The sequence below is a fragment of the Mytilus edulis genome, chromosome 13, assembly GCF_963676685.1.
Source record: "Mytilus edulis chromosome 13, xbMytEdul2.2, whole genome shotgun sequence".
Lineage (NCBI taxonomy): Eukaryota > Metazoa > Mollusca > Bivalvia > Mytilida > Mytilidae > Mytilus > Mytilus edulis.
Window position 1 is genome coordinate 18415397 of NC_092356.1, and position 16020 is coordinate 18431416.

Sequence of the window (16020 nt, forward strand, 5' to 3'; positions counted from 1 at the left end):
CAATACTAACCCATTCGCATTATTCACGTTGATATATATCTCACAATAATTTCTGACTTTACAGTGAGATGTGGTATTGTTACCAATAAGATAACTATCCACAAGAGTTCTGACAATTGAGATGTTTGTAAACAGGCTTAAAAAATGAACATATCAACAAATCTAGTCAGCTATTAAAATCATTCATATGGCTAAATGTGAAACAGTTAAAAAGAAAAAACCAACAGCCTTTTGAACAAATATAACACGCATATGTATAACAGGCAATTATAGAATGGAGTAGCATTGAATTTTTTGCAGCCACTCAATCTTCCCTTAACTCAAACAGTTTTATGACAGCCCAAAGTATGAACAAACTGTTTAATCGATTGAAAGGTCAGGGGTTGAAGTCATAAAACCGTTTAGTCAGGTTTTTGTACTCAATACTCCAAAATCAACAAATCAAAATGCTGGATTTCATGTTTCGACGAAGACACCAGATTTGAGCACAAAATCAACTAGAACATGTATAAAGAAAAATATTCATTTTGAGGTGAATTAAATGTAAGATATCAATTTTATTGTGCAGAGCACCATCTTTTTATAGGCTTGATTAGGTATGACATATAACGTTTCTAAAGTTAAATACCAAACAGTTTTTTTTACCATCAGAATTGAAACAAGATTAGCAGAACAACCACTGTGAATTCTCTTATGTAACGGGTTACGATTTAAATGGATTGAGCCAGATTTAATTTTTTTCAATAAATGTAATTGATTTCCAAAGTTTTGCATATCTATAATTTTACCTGGCAATATACTAATGAAAAGTTTACAATCCCAAACTAATCAAAAGTCAAAATAGGTGTCATTATTGGTGGTAACAGTTAATCTGATAGGTTATAATGATTTCAGAAATTGATTTATGTGTAGCTAGAATCTGTCAGAAGACATCTAGCTTTTATCAATGTATGGTACTTTAATATTTTGCAACATTCACCGTAGTTTCATGATGCAGACATGTTTTTTCTGTTCTGATTTAAGATGAAAGCTGTTTTGTATATATTTCTAATGTGTATACGCCCCCACTAGTAAGTAGCACCTCTGAATTAGCATAGTTTGTTCCAAGAAGAAAATTAAAATTGTATTCTTTTCCAATACGGATAGACCAACCCAAATTTGTCTCTGTCATTCTAACTTGAGAAAAGTTAAGTTAAGTTATGGTCTTATAAGTCATGATGAATTAGTGAGATAGTTTGGAGTTGGTCTTCTTGCTGTATCCTTTATTTCTTATGCCAATTTTCTACATTTTAATTTTTGTTGACAACTATTTGTACATATTAAAACCATATTAATCTCTATTCTATGTTGGTTTGTTTCTTTTTCTGTCTTCTTTGTTTTTGAAGACATTGTATCTATTCTGTAACCCATATCAAGACCCTCTGCTGACATGGATAAAGACAGGAAACTTTCCCTATTTAGATCTCTTATGTGTATTCTCTAATGACTTGTATTAGATCAGAGATTATTCATGTTTGTTCTTAGTTAGCAGCTATATTTCCAGACAAATAGAAGCTATTTTATGATAGCACTGGAAACTATTTTAGATGCCAAAAGTAGGCCTTTTAAATGTGATATGCATCTTTCTTTATCAACAAAGCAGCTTGTTTCGTTTAAGATTTATTATTGTTGAATATAATTCATGAATACTACTGCCATACTGCAAAAGAAAATGGGGAATCACATTCAAAAGTTTGTGCATGTATTTAAGCCACTACAACTACTGCCTTAGACTAATGCTGTAACATCAAAGGTCGGTTTCATATACATGTAGTTTAAAATTGACCGAAGCCTTCGGGATCCTAGCTTAAATCCTGCAGGTGACTTAATAGTATGTCAATCTAAAGATTGCTTCCGAACTGATTTGAAAAAGAAAGAAAATAATACATGTTCATCAGAATAATTCGTTATTCTATTTGAAATACGAACTACCATTTATAGTACTGCAACTGACATCGAAAAAGACGATTAGTTAACGAGTTTAATGGTCCGGAATAACACACGGCTGCAAATTGTTTTAAATGTTAGAATAATATCTATACTTTAATTTCCGTCGGGTCGTAAACAGTTTCTATGGTCACATTTTTGTATTTTATCCCTTTAATGGGGGTACCCCTCAATTTACGGTTTTGGGTAGTTACCTTAAAATCCAAAAATATATTTTTTGGTTAAATTTCCCGCTAATTTCGAAAATATTTTCTATGCACATATCATCAAGGATCATCGGAATGATGAAGACATAAATATTATACCATCTCCAAGTAAAACTTTCAAACTTAAAGTTGGCTGTTTTTAGATAGAAATTCAACGCGTTTTTCTTTGAAAACGAGAAAACATATGATTCAAAAACAGTATTTGACATTTGAGAGGACACAACATATTATTGCGATACTGCATGCAAATTTTGTTGGGCAAATTCCAAACAATTTTGTCAAAAACTCAAAAATAAAAACATCATTTGTACCTTTTATAATTACGGAAATTTCCTATCCGTCAATCAGCTCCACCATTTATTTTTTCATTCACAATCAATTTGATAGTTTCGATGTGATTATGTAGATTTTGTAGGAGAAGTTAATTTATTTTTGAGTGATTTGAATATATATAGTAGTTCTTTCGTGTATTTTCTGTAAATAAGTTACATTTTTGTTAATAAAATTTTGACTTTATATAAAAGTTAACCAAATCCTTCGGATAAGAGGTTTTTCCGGATAATGACTATAGTTGACATTGTGTGAAAATACATTGTATGTCAATGTTTAACCTCAGAGCAATTAATATGCATGCAAGTGGTCGGGGAAAAAGTACTATTGAAGTTTCGCAGAGATTTGGTGTGTGACAAGGTAATGCTAAAATTAACTTCTCTTGATATTCTGCTTTCCGTGGGCGAATCATCAGTGATGTTATGAGACTTGCACCAGAAGGCAAAATTGGTGCGTCTTTAAATTAAATTGATTGATTGATTGTTGGTTGCTTAAAGTCCAGTGGCAAATATTTCATGCATGTTTAGGACGAGAACAAGCTAACAATAAAAACAATAGGTAGGTTTTGTCATAATAGAGGCCATTCGGGATGATGATCGGGAAAATTTAGACTGCCACTGGAAAATGATGCGATATTGGATTGGGACAGAAATTTTCCATTGCAACATGCCACCTACGGACCCCTTAAAGAGTTGATGCAAAGGTTTTTAACGTGCAAAGAACGTGACACTCCCTTTACACGAGGCAGCGGATTTAACGTCCCCATTCTGACCGGTCGTGACTGCGAACTTGATACATCCCGCACAGCCAAACGGACGCCCAACTTCGTTTTACTGCCGGTCGGGGGAAGACCAAGTGACCATATTTCGTTTCCCCAGTCACCCTTGGGGAACTTTAAATTAGAAACTACAGAAATCCATATATGTGATCAAACTGATCAACATGTAACCTCACAACCTGACACTTTTATACGATCTTGAGGCTCAGTTTCTTCCTTGTAGTTTGGATATGAAAACAGGGTTTTTGTGTAAAAGAAAAACCTTAAAAAAAACAGAAAACTACGCAAAACTGAGTCCTCTAAACGTGTTAACAGTTGTGCTTATTAATGTGAGTAATCATTTATCCATGCATAACCAAGTACTTATTGAAGTCAATATTAAGATTTTCAGAATTACACCAAGTTGTGTCTGAAAATATCAGGGATACATTAAAAGAAGAACAATTACTTCATCCTGCCACCAGTGGTCTTATGAGCTATGTCCTTGTTTTGGTATTTCTATGGAAATGATGCCTGCATAGCTTGTTAATAGATATAGGAAGATGTGGTATGAGTGCCAATGATACAACATACCATCCAAGTCACAATTTATAAAAGTAAACCATTATAGGTCACGGTCCGGTCTTCAACACAGAGCCTAGGCTCAAAAGTTCATTTGATAGTTAATCGATGAAAAATAACACAAAGGCGCTTCTGAACCGTATATTGTCCCTAAAGATAACACAAATTCGTAAATGTATGGCTATTACAAAATCAATCGTTTCTGTAGCAACATTCGCCCCTTTACATTTGGGACTGGCAGTGCAGATACATCATGCATATGCATATGGGAATATGGGTCACGAACATTGATCGAAACTTTGTACTCACATTTCTTTTGTGTTTCCTATGCAAAGGGAAGACTATATCTGACGGGTTCGACCAAATCATGACGGTATTTACGCTCCAGATAGCATTTGTACTAAAAAAACTGTGTTTGCTTTGAACAAACTCTGTCCTGCGCCGAACTTGTTCTTATAAAAAAAGGGAAGTGTCTTGTAATGCTAATACGCGTACTGAATCCGCATATGATGACTAAGAGATTGATTCATGTCCCATTTTTATGAATACTTGAGCTATTGTGTGTCGCTTTTAAAAGTTATATAAGGATCATGACTGAATTTGAAATACAACATTAGAAAATTGGCATTGCATTGTATAATTTTTCATCCTTCCCTTAAAAAATCAATGAGTTAACTTTTTTACCAGGATTATCCTACTAAAAAAATGTTCATGCACCAAACAGACTTTGTTTTACACTCAATTTTTTTTTAAACCTCGCAATCGCCTCGGGTGAATATAGTATATTTTGTGTTATTACTGCTCTGTCCAGACTTTGCAAATACACAATATGTATTTATCTATAACTAAATACTAATTTTCACAAAATACACAACCTTTAAGATGCAAAATTAAAAACACTGTTTCAGCGCTTGAATTTTGTTTTTTTCAAAGATAGAAAAAATATTGAAATAATTTGATAAACTGGTGTTTTATACTTTAGAAAATGATTCTGTAATATACTATAGTGAAATACTATACACAATATGAAAGTTTATGGATGTGTAAAGGTCAAGGCCACTTCTTCTTTTGCTATGTCTTAAATGGAAAAAAATCAGAAGGTTCCAAATCAACGCCATTTTGTAATGGCAGCTCTTCATATAATTAGTCAAATGTGTCGTTTTAACATCGTTTATAGCATATGCTTATGATTGAATCGTTTTTGTAGCATTCTATTGAATAAATATCAGAATATTTCTCCTTTTTGTTCTTGTGTTTGAAATATTGATATTTTTAGGTCTGACCTTTGACCTCAATTTCACAAAATTGTGACCACTCTGGATTTTTACGACCCAACTTTTCTTATTGTACACGTTGTCCTCTTTCCATCGATATATAATTTAGGTGTGTGTTCTTCCGGACCATTAAAGTTTTAAAAAATGAACTCTGGTTGCAGTACTATTATGTATCAGGTCCTTTTACTGTTTTCCTTTATCGCTTTTTCATAATGAATTGACTATCCAGTGACAGAAAATAAAGTTAATATAATACATTTTGGTCATTTACAAAATGTCCAATGGCAATACTAATTTGAAAGAAAGTTATTCATTTTAATTTGGTTACGTTTCTTTTGACGTCAAATAGAAAAACCTTTTCTTCATTAAAATTATTTTAAAACAAAACATTTTCTCTTTTGTTAAAATGAATGCAAAATGGCTTGTTTAATCCATCTGTTTCTGTAAGAATTTCTCTCTAATGTTGAGCATCCTTAGAAACACATACGACAGTGTTCGTATCCCGATCAGTCACATACACATTCCCCTCATCATCTAGTGTCACATGACGTAAACTTTTATATTTTTCATTTTCAAACTTCCACATTAGGTTTCCATCTAGGGAATAGAAATATATTGCAATGAGGTCTATATAGACCAATCTATCTCGTTGAACTGAAATGCCGAAAGCATAGTGTAAGGGAGTAGATATTACATATATAACATTACCAGTCATGTCAATCACACGTATTGATCTGTCACCACATACAGTGTATAGGTTATAAGCATCATACGATATTCCGTGGCAGTCAACACCGATTTTGAATATTCTGCTGATCTCTCCCGTAGATATATTTATTATCAGTATGGTACTTTTATATATACAGGATACTGCCACAGTATTGATATCAACTTCTGTTATATAATCTGGTTTGTGAGACAGGGGAATCGTACGGATATCAGTTTCATCTAGGTTACAAATGATAAGTCTATTGTAATAAGAGGCGTCGATCAACACTAACTTATTCTGCATTTTGATGCAGCCACAAATAAACAGACTATCATTCAGCAACAACTCAATATTTAAATGTTTTTGCAAAGTGACCAAAACCGGAAGGTTGTATTTGACAACTGATTGAGCCTGGGCAAATGCTGCTTCTGTAGTTTCTGAAATAGATAATGGACTATTAGGCATTTCTACCTCGATAATAGATTAACTTTGCTGCATTTGACAAAATGTTTATGAACTTTTGTCCTCAATGCTCTTAACCTTCGTACTTCATTTGGCCTTTTTAACATTTTTTTATTCGAGCGTCACTGATGATTCTTTGTGGATTCAATCATGGTATCTATGATGAGTTTATTCGTAACCCTAGTAAGAATTAATTTTCCACCATCTTAGCCGACATATATATAGCCTAATGTATTACCAAATTGAATAAAGAAATTAATGTGTATCCGGTTTGTTTCATAAGATTTAAGCAACCATGACTCTTATGCAATATACATTTCTAATGTGTATATATTGAGGTTATACACTTTAAGCATAGGAGAAGAAATGCATCGTGTTCCGTTCGTCTAGCTGAACTTCATTCCATACAAATGTTAACGTTGCAGTCAAACAGTGCTTAAATCATCAACTTTATATATGAGCCTGATCAAAATCAAATGCGTTATATGCGAATAGTAGTTTCAAAATGACTGTAAAAGGAAACCCAAACCAGCAAAGAAACAAGGAAGAATACTTAGGATTTAGAAAACTATCATAATTTTGCCAAAAGAAACTGTATTAACTGTAAGACATAGCGTGCCAGTAAAAAAGACATTACTACCGAGAAACATTAAAACAATCGAAGACTTTGTTGTACTTTCGTAGTTAGTTTTTATTTGTACTCCCGTCTATATTTATTTTTACTCTACGTTAACAAGAAGAGAAAAAGAAAAAAAAACACCATTTTTTGCTACTTATTACTGATATACTCATTATAATAACATGCCAAAATATCATAATAATAAAATTACCAAGGCTAATGGGTAATAGTGATGCAGTTATATTTGAGTTCGTTCCGCTTCCATTGAAATGATTGCAAAAAGTTTCAGTTCTGTTTCCATTTTATCATCTGTTTCAAATAAGTCGTCATCCAAATCAAAGTTGAGGTAAACCGGTTCTGCATTGGTCTTTTGATATATTCCATAATTGGTACTCTAGATGAAAATAAATGGAAACAATCAACCGACAATCAATGTATTACTCTGCAAGCGCCAATGTTCTTGACTGCAAAAACCAAATCATTTAAATCACACTAAAATGTGTTGAACGGAGTTGCATGATAATTTTTGACATAATACCGCGTACGCTATTTTGCCAAAACGTCATGGAATTTGAAAGGAATTTTATTAAAAAAAAAATCCAGTAATAGAAGTGATCAAATCCGTTATGTTCGTAGGTTCCCAACTTAACTCAATGAACATCTAAGTTAAGGGTGTAAGACGAACAAGTTATACAAGGCTAGAATTAGATAAGGACTCGATGTGCATCTCTATAACAATCCTCGAAAATAACCAATCACATATGACTCACATATCAGTTTATGTGAGAGGAGTAATTCCTGGCTAGTTTAGTAATACACTTGATTTGAATCGTTATCTTTTTGTTAAAGTGTTTGAATTTAGGTGTCGTCATTTGACGTCATGTTTGCGTTTATTTGGACATACAATCTACGTTAAGTACATAGAGCTTGGGCATAATTTACTTATGACTGCTTCAAATCCTGAAAAAAAAATATATTCCTGTAGTCAGGGTTTTGTTCTGAATATAAGATTAAAAAGACGAGTATTTCAAAAAGTTAAGCCACCACTTTATTAGTTCAAAGATGTAGGTATCCAGATAGCCAATAAAACGTTTAATTGATGTGAGAATTCAGATTATTTATGGTAATGAAAATGATATGGATCAGAGATAGTATGTATGCGATTTAACTGACAAACCTCCAATGAGTAAAATCACAATATCAGAACTCTGAGCAATGGAGGTCATCATGTGTTCCAAAATCTTTTCCATAAATAAAGCCAAGACAGATTGTAATCTTTCGTCTGTTTCCAACAGATCTATCCAAAGAGCTATATTCAGAACTATGCACCCTTTCTGGGCCACAATGAATTCTATTCCGATTAAGCCCTCAATACAGCCCAGTAGCCAGTACCTCGGTACTGGCATGAAAATACGGATTTTTTGTGTTATTAAAATTTGCTGTAACAAAATATTAGAAATTATTATAAATTAAGGAATGTATCTCCCTCATGCAAAGCTCTGATTCCTTTCACGAATTTGGTTATACTTTTTGGACCTTTTGGATTATAGCTCTTCAACTTTTATATATGCTTTGGATTTCAAATATTTTGGCCACGAGCATCACTGAAGAGACATGATTTGTCGAAATGCGCATCTGGTGCAACAAAATTGGTACCGTTGATTTTATTATTATCTCATCTTTAAGTGATTTCAGAATATCAATAGTTATTTCTACATCAGCCTCAGTCTGGAAGATAATCTGTACGCGGACTTTCTGTCTCCCTAGAAAGTATACACTAGTTTATCATGTTATGTTGTATTTTATTATATTTCTAAAGATACAAACAGATAAAAAGAAAATAAATATATACATAACCTGTCTAACATACTACCAAAATAACTATCTATTCGCAGTAGAATTTGTTTTTTTTTAATATGTACTTGTTAAAATATCACGTAATGTATATAATTTGTAAAGAATATAGACATATCATGCTTGTATATATATCGTGTACATGTTACAAGTAACAACATTTACACAATTACCTCGTTCATGTTACAACATGTACAAAATATTGCTTAAAAATGGGTTTGACGTGTACAAAATTTATAAAATAGATTTAAATAAAAAAAATTATACATTTGGAATTTATTGAATACTAGAAATAAAGAACAATAATCAAAAGCCCAGAACCTTTTTTCTTTTTAAAAAGGACAGTGATCACAAAGTTTCAGTTTTTAATGGTTCATGACTTATGTTGCCATAATGTGTTTTGGTGTAATTGTATATATTATGCAGTACAGCAGCATATATTTCCACAATGAAAATTAAATAGATAACTGGTTCAACTGATACTTTTAAGAAGAATGCCTTAAAATTTTGAGTAAAAGAGGGACGAAAGATACCAGAGGGACGGTCAAACTCATAAATCGATAATAAACTGACAACGCCATGGCTAAAAATGAAAAAGACAAACAGACAAACAATAGTACACATGACACAACATAAAAAAACTAAAGATTAAGCACCACGAACCCCACCAAAAACTAGGGGTTATCTCAGGTGCTCCGGAAGGGTAAGCAGATCCTGCTCCACATGTGGTACCCTTCGTGTTTATGATAGGAAATGCAAGAACGGGAATATCGTATCAATTGGGAGATATATACTCCGTATGCAGGTGCTGCTGGAATGTTGCTACTTAGAAATGGAAAGTTCACAATAGGAAAGCTGAAATCATCTCTTTTGTCGTAAAGTTTGGTTTTCAACTGACCCCGATTGAGTAATACTCCTCCCCACTAAATGAGAAGACCGCATTATGTGTGTCGCTTCTCTTCCTTCCTCAATAAATTAATCATCATGCCTTTGTGTCCTATAGGTACTATGCATTGTCGCATTTATTAGCCTCGCTCATGATTATTTCGTTTTGGTATTTTTTTGGAAGGAAAAGTAAATAGTTATCAAAGGTACCAGCATTATAATATAGTAATTATAAATATAATAGTATACGCCAGACGCGCGTTTCGTCTACATAAGACTCACCAGTAACGCTCAGATCAAAATAGTAATAAAATACAAAGTTTGAAGTGCATTGAGGACCAAAGGCGGTCGGATGTTTTGTTTAAAACTAAGAAAATATTGAAATTAGTAGAAAAAAATAACTGATTAAAAAAAAGTGACGAGTGCTAACAAATAGTCCGATCCCTAAGTACCTTTTGTACCTATGACTTCTGTTACCTTTCCTGAAATTCTCCAGTCATAAAATAGTTTACAAACATTTATCCTACAACAGTTTACATACTTTCAACCACGCTCTAAATGTCCGCGATCTCGCGGATGTGTTTGCTTCTGTCCCTATTATTTTAATTTTAGTTTCTTGTGTACAATTTGGAAATTAGTATGGCGTTCATTATCACTGGACTAGTATATATTTGTTTAGGGGCCAGCTGAAGGACGCCTCCGGGTGCGGGAATTTCTCGCTACATTGAAGACCTGTTGGTGACCCTCTGCTGTTGTTTTTTATTTGGGCGGGTTGTTGTCTCTTTGACACATTCTCCATTTCCATTCTCAATTTTATCTAGTACTATTTATAAGCCAGAGAGAGAAAATTATTTTCAATGAATCCCGTTAGGTTATAAATATCTTATGAGTAATTTAATCTGTTCATTCAACAATTTTGGCTTTCATCATAACTGATGTATATACCTCAAAATTATTATATTTTTTGTTATAAGAATCATTTCATGACACGAATAATATTTAAAAAAATATGATGAAACTTTTATTTAGATTGATAGCATCTTTTGTAATAATAGAAACATGTCTTTATTTTCAAAATTCGTACATGTTAAAACCATTTAGCTATGTACAAAAACGCAACTTGTACACGATATATATATTACCTATTGATTTCTCATCTTGCATGACAGATCTCAAATGAAGCAAACTTCTTTCAAAGCTGTCTCCCCAGTAAAACTTGATCGGTGTTCTTTCAAATCTCACTGTGGGAACGTAAAATAGATTTGATAATAAATAAATTAATATAAAAAAGATTTGAAATAGACCTCCAATACGTATTGAAAGGGAAAACATTTGCTCCTTCAAGGCGTTTTCATATTTAACCTGCATCTGTATATCCATTCTACAAGTTTTATGCAAAACAATTGTCTCCTCATAGTTTGTCTTCTGGAAAAAGTTTAAATCCATTCTGCGACCAATATCACGAAAATGATCGAAGTAATTTTCAAATTCATTTTTCTCTATGATTATGTTCGTTCTGTGTGCTATTTGGTTTCTGTAGTTACGAATACGTTCTACATCGTCACCTAATTTGATATCAACCTTTTCAGGATATAATCCCCACCCTTTGGTAGGTGGAGGTATCAGCTTAAACTGTCTTAAGAGTTTATAAACTAATGAAACGTCTAATGAATCATAAGAATTTAACAAATCTAAGTCTTTTAAGCTCTTCTACCAGTTGTATGACAAGCTATTTATTTTAAAACTGAGTAGCGAACTTCCTTAAAAGGCCAATTTCTATATGAACTAAAAAACATAAAAACAAATTCCGATTCAGGCAACATTAGGGATCTGACTTCCATTCTCCTTTCTGTAGCTTTCATGTTATTTGAATTCAGACTTTTATTCAATCATGTGCATTAAATAGTACTATTGATCTTACCATTGACTTTTTGCACCAGCGCCAGATTTTGTAGAATGTCAGCATGGTACTTATATCTGAGCTGGAAAGTTTCCAAAAACTTCCTAAACAAGTGTCTTGATGTAAATATCCATCAACTCTCTTTGTAACATATTTTGTTATCTCTAGAAATTCATTGTAGTATATCTCAGATATATCTTCACACTGTTTGCTGATAACTTCATTTGTTAGATTTATAATGTGTCGGATATCATCACCAATTTCGACTTCTGTTGCATGTGGATTATTTCCCCATTTGCATGACGGTTCAAGAATTAAATTTTCGAATCGTAATATTTTGTAGCACAGTTCTACTGTGAAATCTTTTATATTGGGAAATTCTTCCATTAACGATGTTTCTTTCAATATGTTAGAGATGTTCGAATATCTTTCAGTTGAAATTTCACTCGTAACCCCCTTGGATTAGTATCTATAATACTAAAATTACGCGGTCCAATTTGTTAGCCGTCATCGGGTAAAAACGACAAATCAAAGAATTCAACTCTATATAGAACTAATATAGGACAATGGTGTAGATTAAAAATTACACCACTCCAGACCCTTTTGTTTTCCACATAATTAATATTGCCAATAACTAACAAGTTCCGGGTCGAATCCGATACCGATACCAATAGTATATTCACCTGTTGGCTATTATCTTATCTGTACATTCCGCATTTGACAGGCGCACCACCAAACGGTGTATTTAGGATTTTGTTATATACACGGGTCATAATCAAAAGGCTGACACTACTAAATTCAATCATTGTCAAATTGTTCCCTATTGTAGTTTTATTCAGCAAGACTTTCTAAGATAACTAATATAGGACAATACTCCACACCTGGATAGCCAAGACCTTTTGTTTTCCAAATAATTAACATTACCAAATTGAATTGATAAGTTCCAGGTCGACGGGTTCAAACAGAAAGATTTGAAAGCAGAGAAAACTGTGTATCTTATAATCGACATGACTTTATCAGATGACAATACCAATTACTAAAATAAGGCTTAGGCATAGTTAAAGATATACTTTAATTCAGTCACGGACCCGCGATATCACGGGTGTGTACTTGTGTCCTTTAAGTATGCTTTGCATAATTGTAGGAAAAAGTGTTAGAATAATATAACATAGTCTCGCTTGTCTTTCTTCATATGTCATAGACATTTTGAAAGTGTAATGACTCCTGAAAAATGAGATAAAGCAAAATTATATTCTGTCATCAAGTGTCATCGACGTTTAAGAAATAACATGTCGAAATTGCGTACCGCAAAATGAACAATTAAGTGCAATTTTGATGCACACAAACTCTCTAGCTTTAAATAGAATGTATGTTTAGGTGAACACTATATTCGATTTTTAAAGCAACTAACCTTAATTCTTATGAAGTTATGAGTGTTTGTTATGGCAAGCTGTTCTCGTTTCCTTATTCAAAACGTTTAGATCTACATTTAAAATTAATCAAACATACGTATAGAAAACCGTTCACCCGTTAACTATATCGTATTACAATGCAACCATTGATCATCTAAATATCTGTTATATTCACGATTGCATTCAAATATATCAATATAAATCTTTGAGAATAGACACTATCGAACCGTTACGAAGAAACTTTAAACATTACCGTCTACAATAATAAATATATGATAATTTTACTAGCACTGGGTTAGTTTAGCCTGGGATCCGGCCCAATCTAGCTGCGCGTCGTAAGGGCCAGGTGGGGAACAAATACCATGTGATCGATTCAGTGCCAGTTGACTCTGAATCTAAAGTAAGGCTGAATAAATATTTGCATAAATTTTGATGTTTGATGTAAACCAGCACAATTGGAATCCAATTGATACCTTGAACATGTGAAATCTTAAACTTTTAACTTTCTCACCAGGCGATTGCTGATAAGAATTAACCCTTTTCTGCTTACTAATTATCATCATACTACTAATTAGATATGATAACACTATACAGCAATTCATAAAGAAAAATAATTACAGTCTAATTTTTACTAATTGATGTTAAACAAGAATTGATTGGGTACAGATGTAAAACAAACATTGAGGACAAAATTAGTATTAACCAATCATTGACAGGCAGTACATTGGTGCACGCCTGGCTATACTGACAAGATTAGCCAGGACCCCAGGCAATGGGTTGGTATAACTGTCCATTGACAATTAGTCCCAAGGAAGTCAAGACCTCAAAAGCTGCAATACTTTGGATCTGAAAAGATGTATAACATGGTTCAAACTCCATCTTGACCAAAGAGCCAAATGAGCTATTCTGACCACTTGACGTACGTCGTCTTTCATCGTCGTCAGCCATTTACTCTCACAAAAGCACTTTTCTTTTGAAACTATTATACTAATTAAAACCAAACTTTGAAATCACAGATACAAGGATTATTTTTTGTATTTACACCAGACGCACGTTTCGTCAACAAAATACTCATCAGTGACGCTCTAATCCACAATAGTTAAAAAGGCCAATTAAAGTACGAAGTTGAAGAGCATTGAGGACCAAAATTCCTAAAAGTTTAGCCAAATACTTTTCCTGATGTGAAAAGCTTTAGTATTTCAAAAGTTTTGTAAACCGTTTTATTTTATAAATATGACCATATCAATGATAATTCATGTCAGCATAGAAGTGAATAAATCAAATATGTAAAATGTTAATTTTGTCTTTTATCTTGATAACAGCTGTAATAAATTTTATCATTTTTCCCACTTCGCCTTTATCCTGAAATCAATAATAGATAAAAAGTACCTTTAAATCACAAATGATCAATAAAACAAAATCAGTAAACTGGTCTAAATCGACAATTTCTGCCAATGTAGTGCAGTTTTACTTAACTCGATAGATAGAAATTTAATTAAGCAAACAATAATCACAACACATGGCTTACAAATACGCTGCCATGCTGAAATCGTCAGATGACTCATAAACAGAGTCTTTAGATTGATTGACGAAGTTTAGTAATTTGTTATTCTATCGTGTATCTTATAACTATAATAGAAAGCTAGAAAGCAAAAAAGCATTAAGACCAACAGCAAGATAGGGTCTACAAACAATTAATGGTTATTGCAGTTTTATGAAATAACACGTCATTTGGAATGGTTTTCTGAAAGTTCAAAATTAAACAAAGATTTGTATTATGTAAATATAATCTAAATAATAATACTAATGATAACAATAGTACATTCAATGCAAGACTCTCTTTGTGAATAACCATTTCGCGCTTAAAGTTATTGATATGGATCAACCATTCTGAAAATTACGGTGTGATATATCAATAGTTTAACTCCTTCCAAAATTTATAAAATGAATTTCATAAGGATTCATTTAATATTAGTTCCATACCAATGTATAAGTATCCATAAAACAACATAACATTTCCTGTATACTTGAGTATACATGAATATTGTGTATACATAGTTTATAAGAACAAGAGTGTGTAAATATCAGATGACTTAAAATATCTCATTTATAATCAGAAAATAATTCACATACACACCAATTTATCATTGAGCAAATGACATCATTCTGTGGTCTCACATAATGTTATTTTCCTCTTAAAGGGGCACTAGCTGTCAAATTTATGTTCACTGATTTGACTCAAATTCTCATATTTTATTTATAACAATGTAAAATATTTTTCCAAACTATCAAAAGTATAAAATAAACAATTTACAGGACATGGTCTCAATAAGATGTAACTTCGTTTCGTGTGAATTTCAGCCAAGACGCCTTTAATTAACTATCGAGTTGACCTTCTATGACCATATAAGCGATGTAGACATAAACATAGATATAAATAGATTAAGCAACTCGTGCAAATTGATTTATTTAGGTCTGTTAAATTTTGTATTGTAGATTAAAAAGTTTTGTTTATCGTCGTTTTCACCTTTGTAATAATGATTGTGTTTGGATCGAATTAGTTAATCAAATTATTTGCCTGGTTTCACTTTCAATGTTGACATTCTTTTAAATACCCGTACACGGACAATGCATGCGTTATTCTATTTTTTTTCTACGAGGTTAAATTGGAGTTCACATGAATACGGATTTAATGAGGTCGAATTATTCATTTGCAAGTGAATAATCCATTATGAACGTTTACTAGCTTAATTTGACAAAATTGAACCATTTTAGCTGATAAAAGCAAATTATTATTTCACTATATCACTTTCATTAATGATTGAACAAAAAAAAATCATATTTTTTATTTTTTATATATCTCGTAGCTAGTGCCCCTTAATTAAATGAAATGTACATATGTATGTAAACTTAAGATATGCAATGTGCATGCACAATAAGTTGGGTGTGTAAAACGTTCTTATAAGCAACACATGGTGCGTCTTTTTACTCCATGTATGTGACCAAATTGCTGTGGCTAAATGTTCACTTAACTGTTTACATGC

At 32.5% G+C, this 16020-nt stretch overlaps 2 long non-coding RNA genes across 2 annotated transcripts; both read right to left on the minus strand.

Moving 5' to 3' along the window:
• Positions 1–5307: 5307 nt before the first annotated feature.
• LOC139501595 (uncharacterized) lies at positions 5308–8292 on the minus strand. The gene is made up of 3 exons (XR_011658612.1): positions 8103–8292; positions 7137–7319; positions 5308–6281 (listed from the first exon to the last, which is right to left on the minus strand). It is a non-coding gene; the product is annotated as an uncharacterized lncRNA (long non-coding RNA).
• A 302-nt stretch (positions 8293–8594) lies between these two features.
• Positions 8595–12027, minus strand: LOC139501111 (uncharacterized). Its single transcript, XR_011658464.1, has 3 exons — positions 11586–12027; positions 10807–10905; positions 8595–8688 (listed from the first exon to the last, which is right to left on the minus strand). It is a non-coding gene; the product is annotated as an uncharacterized lncRNA (long non-coding RNA).
• Between the last annotated feature and the right edge of the window lie 3993 nt (positions 12028–16020).